We start from the raw sequence: 14,521 nt of genomic DNA, 5'->3' as shown, positions 1-14,521 counted from the left end.
GGAGTTATGTGATTCAGAGCAGTGTTCTTCAAGGGTGGTCCTGGGGACAAGCCCATCAGCAACACCTGAAAACTTGAAATGCAAATTCTCTGATCCCACTCCAGGCCGAATGAATGGGAAGCCCTGGGGGTTGGGAGCAGGAGGACTCAAAGACACTCTGTCTTCACAGCCTCTCCCCTCCCCACCCTGCCCCCCTGCCCCGGGGGCTTCTGATGCATGCTCATTCAAGTCTGTGGACTGCTGGAGCCATGGGGCCCTGGGCCCTTTTGCAAACCCAGCTTGTCCAAGTCGTTTTTTTTTGTTTTTTTTTAATATTTCTTTATGTTTTTATTTATTTTTGAGAGAGAGAGAGAGAGAGAGAGAGAGAGAGAGAGAGAAACAGAAACAGAGTACAAGCTGGGGAGGCGCAGAGAGAGAGGGAGACACAGAATCAGAAGCAGGCTCCAGGCTCCGAGCTGTCAGCACAGAGCCTGACATGGGGGTCTCGAACGCATGAACCGCGAGATCATAACCTGAGCTGAAGTCAGATGCTTAACCGACTGAGCCACCCAGGCACCCCCAGCTTGTTCAAGTCTTTATTCTGCGGTTGGAAGAATGGGGCTCATTTCCTACTCCTTGGCAGATGGGCAAACTGAGGCCAGAGAGATGAAGTTGTGCTGGAAAGTGGTGGCTGAGTGAAGTGGGTTAAGACATCACCCTGCCACCTTGGTCTGGTGGGGCAGATCTTGGCAGAGTCCCTCAGCCCTGACCCTCTGCAGGTCTGTGAAGCAATGAGTCCTGGACCCCCGGGGCGGGAAGGCTGAGCTCTGATGGCCAGAGCAGAAGGAAGGAGGGGGAATCCAGGGGCCTCTAGCACTGGTTTTTCTGAAGAGAGAGAGAAATGAGGAAAGAGGCACATAGAAGCCTGAGGCTCAGTAGCACCTGGCCCTGGTCCTGGCCCTTTGAGGGGGCTCCAAATCTGCAACAAGTCCTGGGACTGAAGCAGGAGGGGCTAGACCAGCAATCTCCAGCCTCAGGTCCCAGCCAGGAAGACCTGACAAGGTTCCTGGGGCAGAGATGGGCTGGGAGCCCCAGGTCCAAGGCCCAGCAAGACGTGTCTGCTGTCTGGCTGTCTCAACAACTTCCCTCAACCCCACTCCAGATTTACTATTAACCAAAGGCAAACAAATCGAGAGCCAAGTATCCGAAATGATGCAAATACCGTGTCAGCCCCGGGAGGCCGTGCAACACCTGGGCAGTCAGCGAGGGTGTGATATCACCCGAGAAGTGCTTGGCGCGGGCTGCGGGTCACGTGAGGTCGCCCGTGTGCTCCGGTCACACGGGGGGAGGGGGTTCCCCACTGAGCTCAGTGTTTCTGATGGAGAACCAACACACAAACAGAAACTGTCCTGTCACGATGAGATCCGTAAGTCACGTGAGTTTTTCTCCCCAGAGTTTTAGTCACAGAGCAAAGATTCAGGGCAGGCATTACTCAGCAGAACCAGACCCCGCTGGGATGCTGGCCTGCTTTTGCTTTGGCCGGAAAGTCAGAATTCCAGTTATGCTACTTGGAGGAACAAAGTTCTGTATAAAAGGTTCCTCAAAGGCATCTGCTCTAGAATTTCTTTAGCAAAAATCCTGGACCCAACACCGCTCTAGAATTTCTTTAGCAAAAATCCCGGACCCAACACCAGCCTTTGCCTCCCTACTGGGCCACTATGCCTCTGTGGTGTCTCCTCTGGGCTTGGCCTTGATGTCTCCTCAGGGGGAGGCAGGCTGCTGGAGCCTACACTCCTTCCTTCCAACCCAGAGTGGCCCATGTGGGGATGCTTCAGAAATTGTTGTTAGGCTAAGGGAAGATTTGAGCTTTAAGCAGACAAAGCATCCTGCTCAGCAAATGCTGAGCAAATGCCTGGTTGTAAGCTGAAAGTTGTAGGCAGCAGGGAGGTATGAGGTGTTCGGAAGGAGGGGAGCAATGGTCCACCTCCATTCTCCTGCCCTTAATCTTCTAGGCTCTCACTCTTTGCAAAGCACCTGTTGATCACCTGGAATCCTGACACTGGGTGATGGTGTGGGCAATACATAATAAGCTGGCAGCTAGGTCACTGCCCTCAAGAGGCTTACATTCCATTTAGGAAGATAAAACTATCACAGGCTAGCACAGTAAGAAGCAATAGGGAAGAGCATGTGATTTCCCACAAACTCAGAGCACTGAAAAGCATGGATGGTCCCTGTGCTGGACACACTGCATCTGAATTCTAACCCTGCCACTAACTAGCAGCTGGGTGACCTTCGGCAAGTTGCTTAAATTCTCTGAGCCCCAGTCTACACATCTATAAAGTGGAGACAAAATTCCCAACTCCGAGGGCTGTTGTGAAAAAAAAAAAAAAAATGGTTGCAAAACAGTTGGCAAAATGCGCAGCACACAGTAGGTCCTTGATAAATTTTAACCGTCCCCTTAATTCCATTTTGGGCCAAGATGGGTTATAAAAGATGAATCTGTCCGGTTTCCAAACTTGGAGATTAGAAGCAATGAAGTGAAAGGAGGCTTAAAAAGAACAGGGAAAACTAACACTTAAAGCCTGACAATGAGGGAATATTTAGAAAAAGTATAAAAGCAGATGACTAAACCAAATAGTGCCTGGGGACCATATAGTGTGGAAGCAGTCATCCCCACAGCCTCCCTCCAGGGCTATCATAACATAGGACAGCAGAGTCAATGATGTTCACAGTCAAACCATGTTCAATAGCCTCTAAGGAAGCCAGGGATGAGCATAATGCGTTTTAAAAACATTTTCATCCAAAATATTTAACATGTTTAAAAAAGTGCTTGATGTGTGTGGGGCTGGTAAATTTTCAGGTGTCCAGAAAAGACACGATTTCCCAGTGGTTGGATTAGCTGGGTTTTCACTCTGCTTTTCATATATTTGTCAGAGATTTTAGAATCATGCTGAGCACGTGATGGGGGCTTAACAGACTCCTGCTGACTGATAAATCCATGAAGTGTTGGAGTACCAGTTGCTCTGTTTTCCATTTTCAACCACTTTAGGCATTAACTGATTGAGGTCAGGGACAGGCTCCATCTTCTCTTTGAATAAGACAATAACCATCTCCAGCCTCTCCTGACACCCCCACCAACCTGTCCCTCCGCCTATATTCCGGATTTTAGTTGACCGCACCATCACCTGCCAGACAACAGCAATAACTCCCTTAATGTAATTAGCAGGTAACTGCAGTCCCAGATGCTGCCTAAAGGGGGCGCTCAGCCACAGACGCTGCATGGGCATCTTGCGTGCACTCTAACCCCCGAGCTTCCAAGTCTGAGGTGAAACCTGAGGCCCTAGGATTTCCTTGGTTTCGGGACATCCCTGTGAGAGTGGGGGATTCGAGTTCCTTTCCACTTGAGGCACACAGAAGACCTGGAGGGCAGGAAGGTAGCCCCAAGCACAGGGTGCCCAGAGCTTCACTGCTGGTCACCTCACCCAAGGCGAGAATGTTCCCAGGACACTGAGCTGCCTGGCTTGCTCCTCACATGTCCTGCCTCCATCCAGCTCTTGACGGGGGGGGGGGGGGGGGGGGGGGGGGGGGGGGGGGAGGGGGGGGGCAGACTCTGCTGGCTGCTGTCCAGAGCAGGAGGGACTTGGTCTCCAGCAGAGACCCACTTGCCTCTCTGCCCTGCTGGTCCTCCCAGCCTGGAGTGGGCCTCCCACTCTGTCCCTTGCCTTGCCTCTGGAGTCCCCCACAAAAGGTGCTCTCATCCTAGTTTTCCATTTGATTTCTGGCTTTTATTTCATGTTGATGCTTTTTTTAAAGTGTCAAACAGTTTACAGTTTAAATCTTTCTGGGAATTAGCTGTAATAAGACATCTTTATGTTCGAAAATGGCCACTTGGAACACTCTAGGAATCTTTATTTCCTATTCCTCCCGAGCCCTGTCCAGGTCCTGGTACGGATACACGCTGTCTGGACCTTTCTTCTTTCTTTCTCTACAGAAGCTCCCTGGGGAGGTGAGCCTGGAGGCGTGAAGGGAGCATGGTGGATTCTGGGGTTTGAATCTGGATGCCATTTACTAGCTGTGTGGCCCTGAGTGAGGTATTGAACAGCTTTAGGTTTCATTTGCCTTATCTCTAAAACGGGTGCTGGAACTACTCCATCATGCGTGAGGGTAACAGGAGAGGCCTCCCTTCCCTCACTTACTTACTGAACTGCCTGGGTGCATGGTAAGTTCTTATCTGATCCCCCTGGGGTCCATTTCTTCCATGAATCTTCCTTCATGAAAGTCCTGCCCCAAGTGGGGCAGAGACCACGAATTACCCACTCCAACCCTACTCCCCCCTTTTCTGTACTAACAGAATCCCAATTTCTATGTATGGGTAGCAATGTGACAAGCTAAAAAACTGTATTTCCCAGACTGCTTTGCAGTTAGGATGTGCATGGATCACAGTTAGGATCAATGAGGTGTAAAGGACAGTCATTGGGAGGGGCTTCTGAGAAAGTGCTTTAAAATAGACTTGGGGTCCCTGGGTGGCTCAGTTGGTTCAGCATCCGACTTCAGCTCAGTTCACCATCTCATGGTTCATGAGTTCAAGCCCTGCATCAGGCTCTCTGCTGTCAGCACAGAGCCTGCTTTGGATCCTCTGTCTCCCTATCTCTCTTCTCCTCCCCTGCTTATGCTCTTTCTCTCTCAAAAATAAACATTAAAAAATAAATAGAATAGGCTAACTCAACTGTGCTCTCCTGTCCCTTACTGTTTCCCCTTTTTCTTGCCTGAAATGTGAATGTGATGTCATGTGATATGGCCTTGTCACATGACCACACAGCAGCACTGAGGATGGTAGTCATACCCTAAGTACGGCAGAGCAAAAGAGTAGAAGGAGCCCGGGACACTTGAAGGCACGGTCTGCCGGACCTCAGGATTATGTCGCAGTTAGTTAAGATTTCTACTACACGAAGCTAGTGGGTCCCTATGGATATGTGGGCTGACAGCCTTGCCCTCTTTTCTGAGCTCCAGTCACACACATGGTCACAACCGTATCCTGGGAGATTTCAGTCAAAAGCAAAGGAGCCTAACAATCTAGACTTTTGGGGAACATAAAGTTTGAGATTCCCGAAGGATGTCTCAGCACCCACAGCTGATGAGGCCATGCACTCAAGTTCTCCATCATCTGGTACTTAGGCAAGGTTCTTACGCAAGGCAGGTGAATGCGGATGGCAAAGCAAACGCTGTTTGCAGTTCTGTGGGATTTGTTACCTCATCGGCAGTGTGATGGGGAATGCACTCGTAGAGGCCAGCAGACCTCCAGCCTGCCTCTGAGGTTCGGGAAAACAGTCCGTTTTGTTTATACATGCATGAGTTCTAGACCATGGAGAAGTACTGAGTCCCACCTTGGGCGGTGTTCATTATTTCTTCCCATGTCCACATTCTATATCCCCAAAGAGCTTGATTGCAGTTGAATCTAAAGGCGTTTGCTGTGCACTTTCCACATGCAAGTTTCTGTGTGAAGTGCTGGGGGGGGGGGGGGACTCAGAGATGGAAAACACCCAGGCCTTACCCTCAGGCAGGGAGCTGACAATCTAGCTGGGGGACATACGCATATATAATTCTCATGAGTGCAGGAGGTGTGGAAGGGCAACCACAGAAGTAGAGGGGGAGGGGGAGGTACAAAGAGGTGGAGTCTGAGGCCCAGAAAGGGAGCTGCATCTGAGCTGGGCTTTGGAAACCGAGTGGCATTTCAACGGGGGGTCATGTTGTGTGTGTGTGTGCGGGGATCTTGCCCAGGCTGACAAAGCACAGGGACCAGGAGACAGCAAGGTCACTGGCATGGAGTGATTTCAAAATGGTCACAGTCTAGTGAGGCTATACTGTTGGGAGCCAGCAGCAGTGAACCTTGGGTGCTGGGCGTGGGAGATAAGGCTATGACTGAGTTTGAAAATAAAAATAATGGTGGCCAGCATGCACTGGGCATGTAATATGTGCCAGCCACCCTTCTAAGTACTTTCTGTGAATTAACCCACAATAACCCTATAAGGTGAGGACTACTGCTCTGCCCATTTTACAGGTCAGGAAACTAAGCTCTCACCAAGGAAAGGTTGGTTTGCCCAGTGGGAAACCTCTGAGAAGCACGAAGGATTCAGCCCATTTTGGCTCCAGGGTCCTACTCTTAGTGACTAAGCTAGAGTTGGAAGGGTGGGGATGGGGATTCTTCCCCAGAACACACCCTGAGGGGTGTGGTTCTGCCTGCACAGATCTGTGAAATGCACAGGGGGCCTTCAGAGTTGCACTTGTGATTTTGATGCATCCCTCTGGGGGCGGTTCTGTGAGGAAGGGCTGGTGCAGGGGGAGAGTCAAGGCAGAGGACCCATTAGGAGGCTGGAGTCGAAGAAACACTTGAGGGGTGGCCTGGGGCAGGGCCGAGGGGACAGCCAGGGATGGTTCTTGTGAAGCACTCAGTGCATCTGATACTGACTGCTGCTGAGAGAACACGAAGAAGACGTTTAAAGAGATGACAAGGGAGGCGGAGGAACCTGGGAGGAGAAGAAGGGCTGTTCAGATATGATCAGACTTGTCCCCAAATATATCCTGCAGATACGTCGCCTGTACATGACATGATGTATGAGCAAGCGTATTCTCTGAGCTATTTTATGTGATCACAAAGGACCAGAGCCAGCGTAAAAGTCCATCAATGGGCCACCGTTTAAATACATCATGACTTATCCATACATCAAAACGCTAAGTTTTTGTACAGCCTGTGAGGTAAGCATGGTTTTCACATTTTTTAATGTTTGGAAAAACACGAAAAATATTATTTTGTAATAGGTGAAAATTACATGAAATCCAAATTTCAGTGTCCATACATAAAATTTTGCTGGGACACAGCCACGTTTCTTCACATATGTATCATCTGTGCCCGCTTCCCCATCACGAGGGCAGCTGAGCAACGTGAAACAGGACGCGGGACCTGCAAAGCCAAACAATTTACTATCTGCTCCTGCACAGAGCAGGTCTGCTGGCCCGATGTAGACTGTCTGGAAAGCTCCGTGAGAAACGAACCACGGCAACTGCCTCTGGGGACAGATGTCCAACAGACAGAGTTGGAAAGGAGACTTCCTGCAGTGCAACGTTTACACTTTTTGAATTTTGAATCGTGTGAATATTTAACTATCTTTAAGCTTAATTTGAAATGTAAGAGAAAAAGAGTGGGCCCTGTTTCTCATCCTGAACTGAAGGAAGAGGAATGAGAGAGGGCAGAAATGGCAGCTGATGCCAGCTTCAGTGCCAGGTCTGGGAGAGGTCACAGGCATCCCGCCAGAAGAGGTTGCAAGGTGAGCCTGGGCTTGACCTCAGCCTTGCACTTGCTGAAAGACCCAGGACAGCTCTCCTTCCCTGTGGGGGAGGGGTCCGTGCTGCTCAGGTGCTGAGATGCCCTGCCCCAGAGGGGGCCCAGAAGACGGGCCTCTGTCTCTCTGCCTGCTGGGGAGGATGGAGGGAAATGGACACATAAACCCAGACTGTGACCTCATCAGCCGGTTGAGAAACAAGAAGGAGCACAGACTGGGAATGTGCAGTGGTGAGAAGGACACGAGGGGTCCGAACACTGGGTCTTCCCTAGCCACCAACTGTCTCTGTGACCTGAGGTAAGTCATTCTGCCTTTGGGGCAGAGCTCTATCCCTGTTGCCAGAGGCTTGGACCAGACTGACAATCATCCAGCTGCCACTTTCCTGCCCTCTGCCCACTAGGCACACTATTGGGCATTCCTCAAGACTTCACAGGGGACCTGGATTGAAAATATGACAACAGGGGTGCCCGGTTGGCTCAGTCAGGTGAGCATCTGACTTTGGCTCAGGTCATGATCTTGCAGTTCGTGAGTTTGAGCCCTGCGTTGGGCTTTGTGCTGACAGCTCAGAGTCTGGAGCCTGCTTCAGATGCTGTGTCTCCCTCTCTCTCTCTCTGCCCCTTGTCCGCTCACACTCTGTCTCTGTCTCTTTCTCAAAATAATAAACATTCAAAATTAAAAAAAAAAAAAAGAAAAGATGACAACAAACCAAACAATAGGCAGTCTCACCCAGATGAGACTCTAGGACATGTCTCTACATGTGGTTCTGTCACTCCATAGCTCCAAGAGCCTCACTACTTCCCCTGATATAAGCCCTTCAGGCTGAAGGGAACACCCTTCAGTCATTGGCCAACCAGTGGGGACATCACAGCCCTGAGTGATGGCCAATCTGGCAGAGCAGTGGCAGGCAGGAAGTGGCAGGAGGGGTCGATGGGCTTGGTGGAGGGCCCCTCTTGAGCAAATCCAGGCAGATGCATTAATAGCCCAAATGCTGGGAATAGCTGTAGCAACCGCATCTCCAGAGAATTTGTCCCTAGGGAAGTCCTGTGTGTGTGTGTGGGGGGGGGGGGGGTGGGCATCATCAGTGGAGGTCTCTCCCCCTGAGCAAGGCATGTGGCTGCATTCTCCTGCATTCTCCTGGCCCTCATGGTCAGGAATAGCAGGCCCAGAGGCCGGCCAGCATCTTCAGAGAGCACTGGGTGTCATGCCCAGGGTTGTCCTCAGGCCCTCAAGCCTGGAACCTCTGTTCTCTCTCTTCCCTGTAAGTCCCTATGCCTCATTTATGACCCAGCTCAAAACTTTCCTTTTGAACACAGGGGCCAACTTGAAGGGGTTCAAGATGACCAAATCTGAGGTAATTTCATCAACAAAATAAATAATAATCAAAATAGATTATAACATAAATTAAAGGCAAAATAAGAAATAATGGGTCTATCCAATATAGACAAGTATTTGAATACATACATACGGGAGAGGGGACAGCTCTTTCTCACAGCAAAATTCCAATGAATAGATGTTAGAAGACACAATGGAAATAGAAAGCCACCGTTCGGCAAACACTCACAATAATGATTGTTTAAAGCAGGAATCATCAGTGGAAACAAACATTCGTGGGTGAAAATGTGGTAAGAAACAGGATGTTTACATAATCTCAAAGTATTTCCCCACAAGATGCTTGTTAATTGCAAAGCGGAAAATGGTATCTTTACAGCGGAAAAACCTAGCAGACACTGCCTTAGGCAGGTGATCAAAGTCAACATAACAAGAAACCCAACAGATTGGCCTCACGTACGTACTGCCCAATACAATGCCCTGAGAAGGGCACAGCATCGCTTCTGTGGTGTTCTTGTCAAAACACACGTGCTGAGGAAACACCAGCCAAACCCAGCCAAGTTGAGGGACATTCTACAGAATAACTGGCTGGTACTCTTCAAAAGTATGAAGGTCACGAATGAGTAAGATGAAGGAACTGTCCCAGGAGCCTAAGGAAACATGACAACTAAATACTACGTGGGGTCCCTGCACTGGCTCCCAGACCCGATGAGGTACATGAGTGAGGCAGCTGATGAAATCTGAAGGAGGTTTGTGGCTGATGTTGATTTCCGTTTTGAGGACTGAACTGTACATTTGTAGGATGTCAACACTTGGGGAAACTAGGTGAAAGATATTCGGGAATTCTTTGTACTATTTTTGCAACATTTTATGTAAGTCTGAAATTATTTTGAAAAAACAAAACAAAAACCTTTCCTCTTCTGTCCAACTTCCCCAGAGTTAATTCCCTTAGCTGTGTGTAGCCGGCCACTTGGCACATGGTGTTTCTATCATTTGCTAACATGTCTGTCTCCCTCAGGCTGTGAGTCTTAGCACAGGGACTAGGTCTCTCTAATTTACCTTTTGGCCTCATCTTATAAACCTTATCTGGATGGAAGCTGGCTGTCAGTCTTCCTCTTCAAGAAACCCCCTTCCCCACCCCCTTCCTTCTCCCACTGTAAAAAGCACTGCTGTTCTTTCAGTGGCTCAGACTAAAATCCCAGGGATCATCCTCGATGCCTCTCTTTCCCTCTCATCCCAGGACGGGCAAGTCTTGTTGGGGGTTCTCCAGTAACCAGGGTTCTCCAGAGTTTATCACCACACAGACCATCCCCCACCCCTCTCCAGCACCCTCGGCTGAGGGCACTCATTTCTCAGCAGAACATGAGCCCCATTTGCTAACCGATCTCCACCTACCTGACCCTCAAGGGCCTTTTCCATGAAGCAGCCAAGGAGATCTTTAGAAGGGGAAAATCGCTTCACATCACTCCCTCCACTGGCTTCCCATTGCTGTTAGTGTGAAATCCAAATTCCCAGCGCGTCCCATGAGGCCCTACCTGCTTTGGCCTCTGCCTTCCATCTGACCTTACCTTGACCCTCTCTGCCCTCACTCCCCCTGCTCCAGCCACCTGGCCCTGCCATCTCTCCATAGATATGCCAAGTCTGCTTCCATCTCTGGGGTGTGGATCTTCCGCAGCTCTTCGCAGGACTGTCTCCTTCTCAATGTTCAGGCTCAGCCCAAAAGTCCCATCCTCAGACATCGCCCAGTGTGTTAGCTCAAGTAATCCTGTTCTTCCCCAGACACTCTTGGTCCCTGTATGGGTTTGTCAGGGCTTGCGCAACAAAGCACCACAGATTGGGTGGCTTAAGAAACAAAGATTTATTTTCTCATAGTCCCTGAGGCTAGGAGCCCAAGATAAAGACGTCAGAGAGGCTGGATCCTTCGGAGGAGAATCTGTTCCAGGCCTCTCTCCCAGCTTCCAGCTGTTTGTGGAAATCTGGTGTTCCTTGTCGACGCATCACCCCGGTCTCTTATCTTCACGTGGCCTTGTGCTCATGTACCTCTGTCCAGATTTCCCTTTTTTTATATGGACACCAGTCATAATGGGTTGGAGCCCACCATAATCTCATTTTAACTCGATTACCTTAAAAAATAAAGCCACATTCTAGGGGACAGCACCAACATATAACTTCTTGGGGAACACAGTTCAACCTAGGGCCGTCCCATCACCCTGTTTTCTTTAGGGCCTTTGTAACCATCCGAATTATCTCATTTATTTGTGGTCATTGTCTGTGTCTCCCCAACTATAACATAATCTGTACCAGGGTAGGGATCTGCCCCAACTCCAGGGCTTGGTCCTTCTCCTGCTGCACAGAGGGACACCAGCCCCTGTTTCTACAGCTCGAATCAGGATACCTCCCTCAGGCTGCCCCAGGTGAGAGGAAAGACCTGCCCTCATTCACTTTCCACAAGCAACCATTCCACAAGAATGCTCTACATTCATCACTTAGCTCACTGCCCAGCCAGAGATTTGTGGCCTCCAGCCCTGGAGCCAGCCACACATCCCAGAGCCCAGAGGTACCATGCACATAGTAAATACTCAGTAAACACTTGCTGAATGAATGAAGGCCACACAGTTTGGGCGCTGACCCAGGTTTCCCGCCCTCTAGCCAGTGTGGCTCGTGGTTAAGGGCCTGGACTGTGAGGCTAGACTGCTTGGGTCTGCCACCTAAGAGGAGACCTGCGTACATTACTTATCCAGTCTTTGCCTCAGTTTCTCCAACTGTGAAATGGAGATGATTATAAAAGTACCTCCCTAGTAAGGTGTTGTATGAAATGAGATCAAATGTAGTGAACAGTGTCTGGCTAATAAGAAGTGCTCTGTGCTGACCCAGGCCTCATCTTTTAGCCTGGCCTGAGGTCTGGGAAAGTTCCCGATGGCCAAAGGCAGGTGTCTCTGGTCAGCTGGGTGCAGGGGCTCCAGGTTTCCCTTCAGCATCCATCTTCAGAATCCCCATCTACACAAGGGAGATTTTGACCATAAAAGCCTTGGCCAGGAACTGGGTTTTGGGTGGGTGGGCCTTGGAATTTCACCACTTCTTCTGGCTGACTGAGGAGAGGAAAAAGGAGGATATAGCTCCCTGGACTCTTTCTGGACTCCTGACGTGAGGTAGGCAGCTTCCAGTTGACTCAGCAGGCCACTTTCCTCAGAATCAGCCACTCTGATTCAAAACTGTTCGTGTTGCAACAGGCTCACAGCCACCCCCGGAAAAGCTGACCCCCCACTCAACTTGCTTCCTGATTTAATAACTATATATAGCCATACTTATAGACCTTTCTATATATGTATGCACTTAGAAACCAACAAAGCTAAAAATACCCCCCCTCCCTACACCTCACTTCTTTGTTTTCTTTGTTCCTCGTTCTTATTTGTGGCTTTTGAGACTGGAACTTGCTGTCAGGATGGAGTGGCCTCTATCTAGCCGTGGGTGGCAGGGACACCAGAGCACACACTCGGGGAGATGGGTGTGAGGGATCCAGTCCCAGCTCTGAAGTCATGTTCTGTGATTATCTGGGATATCCTTCCCCTCACTAGGCCTCAGTGCCTCTCAAGTTGATCAGTGTCCCTCATCAAGGAGGCATTGAACTTGATCTAAGGTGTTCTCTTCCTCTCTCATTCACTGGCTGAGTGCAACGGCATTCATTGGAAAAGGTGACACACACACACCAGAACCACTGATTCCTGTTCTTTCTACATTTACCGAATATTTACGGAGCCCTTACTATGCATCTGATAAAAATCTCTACCCTCGGGGAACTTACTATATTCCAGTCAGAGGAGAAAAATAAACAAAATAAATGAAATATATAGCCTGTTTGGTGGTAAGTGTCATGGAGAAAAATAAAGTAGAAAGGGGGGACAGAAAATGGAGGGGGGTGCAATTTAAATTGAGGAGGTCCTAACTTCCTCACTGGCAAGATGGGGTTTGCATAAGGAGGAGGAGTGAAGGTGTGCCCAGGAGGAGGGGGAGCAGGCATGCAGATACCTGGGAGGGGGGGGGGGGGAGGGGGGGGGGCGGGATGGAGTGTGCCAAGCAGAGGAGATGCAAATACCAAGGCCTCAAGGTGTGAGTGCATCTATACCTGGTGTACTGGGGGGCCACTGTGGCTGGCATGGAGGGAGCAGGGAGGGAATGCGGGCCAGGACCTCAGGTGGAGGGGTAACATGGGCCAGTACTATGTCTGGGATGGGGTGTCATTGGAGGGGTTTTTGCTGAGCAGGGACCTCAGCTGACTTTTATCTTCCCAGGATAGCCTGGCTGCTCAGTTAGTTTATAACAGACCACAGGGCCCAAGAATGGAAGCAGGGAGACCAAAGAGAAGACCCCTACAAACTAAACTAGGGCTGATGGTGGTTCAAAGCAGGGTGGTGGGGCGGAGATGGGAAGGAGCAGATCTGCTGATGGTTTGGGCATGAGTCTGTGAGAAACAGAAGCCAAGAGTGACTCGAAGGTTATTGGCTTGAGCAATGATGGAATTGCCACGAACTCAAATGCACTGGGAGAACGAAAGGTCAGGAACTCAGTTTGGACCCACGCAAAGAGAGACACCCATGAGGCATCCCAGAGGGGACCCTGAGTGGGCAGTTGGATGTATGAGCCTGGAGTCTGGCAGAGAGTCTGGGCTACGGATCCACGGCTGAAAGCGGCCCACAGGTGCATGTGAGTGGTGCATAAAAGCCACAGGCCTGGGTGAGGTTCCTGCGATAGTGTGGGAGAGTCTGTGTGCTGAGCTCTGGGGCACGCCAACATTTAGAGATCAGGAAGAAGGTGAGAAGGAAACAGAAAGAGAACAGAGAAGAATCAGCCAGGGAGGCGTGGCTGACTCCTCTCCTGGCTTAAGTTCTTCATCTGTAAAAGAGGGCTGTCCAGAATCCCCTCCCACATGGATACCTGTGCTTATAAGGTGCAGAATGGAGGTGTGCCCACATCACAATGCGAAAGCCCTTTCCGGGTCTAGTCTGGGATGCACGTGGGACTCAAGCTCCTGACTGACCTCCCTGGTTTAGAAGCATCTGCAGATGGTCTAATGCTGCTGGGTCACAGGGAGGAGTGGAGTAGGGACGCAGGCAGTCCTGCCCCAGCAAGCCCTGCCTGGGGAGAGAAGAGGGCCAGTGTCAAGGAGTTCTCACCTGGGCTGGGGTGGTAGGAGCTGGTTTTATTTAGACACTCTTTTTTTTTCTTTCTTTCTTTCTTTCTTTCTTTCTTTCTTTCTTTCTTTCTTTTTTTGTTAGCAGTTTATTTATTTTTTTTTTTAATTTAATTTTTTTTTAATTCCCCTGTGGGCAAAAAGTAGCTTAACTGTTCTCTTGTGATACAGGCCAACAGGGAAAAAAGTGTTTGGGATATTAATCACGCACATGATTTGGAGCATTTTTATAGAAAAGGAGGAGGGTGGTCTCTGACATGTCTTCCTGCTATCCTCTTGGGACCTTGAAGAATAGTTTTTTGGTTTTTTGGGTTTTTTTTTTTTTTTTTTTTTCTCACTCAGAGGTAATTCCCAAGTCAGGTTCCCCCCACCCAGGGATTTCTAGATCCAACCTTGGGCAGAGCAGAACCAGCCCTGGAAGGTGCTGGGGTGTCAGGCCGGCAGGATTCCAGGCCTCAGACAGTGGGGCCTCAGCCCTGCCAGGGTCCCTCCCTGATATGCTCCCAGCCAGTGCACAAATAGGTCCTCAGTGAGCCCGAGCCCACACCTGAGCCCTGCTAGGGAGCTCTGGTTTTCTACTACCAATTAATCACTTTCATTGCACGCTTACTATGTTAGCATTTTATATATATTAACGTATTTATCTCTTTTAAAAAATTTTTAATGTTTATTTTATATTTGAGAGAAA

This window comes from Panthera tigris, chromosome F3 (assembly GCF_018350195.1).
Source record: "Panthera tigris isolate Pti1 chromosome F3, P.tigris_Pti1_mat1.1, whole genome shotgun sequence".
NCBI classification, from domain to species: Eukaryota; Metazoa; Chordata; class Mammalia; order Carnivora; family Felidae; genus Panthera; species Panthera tigris.
Note: the sequence above shows the minus strand (reverse complement) of the source record.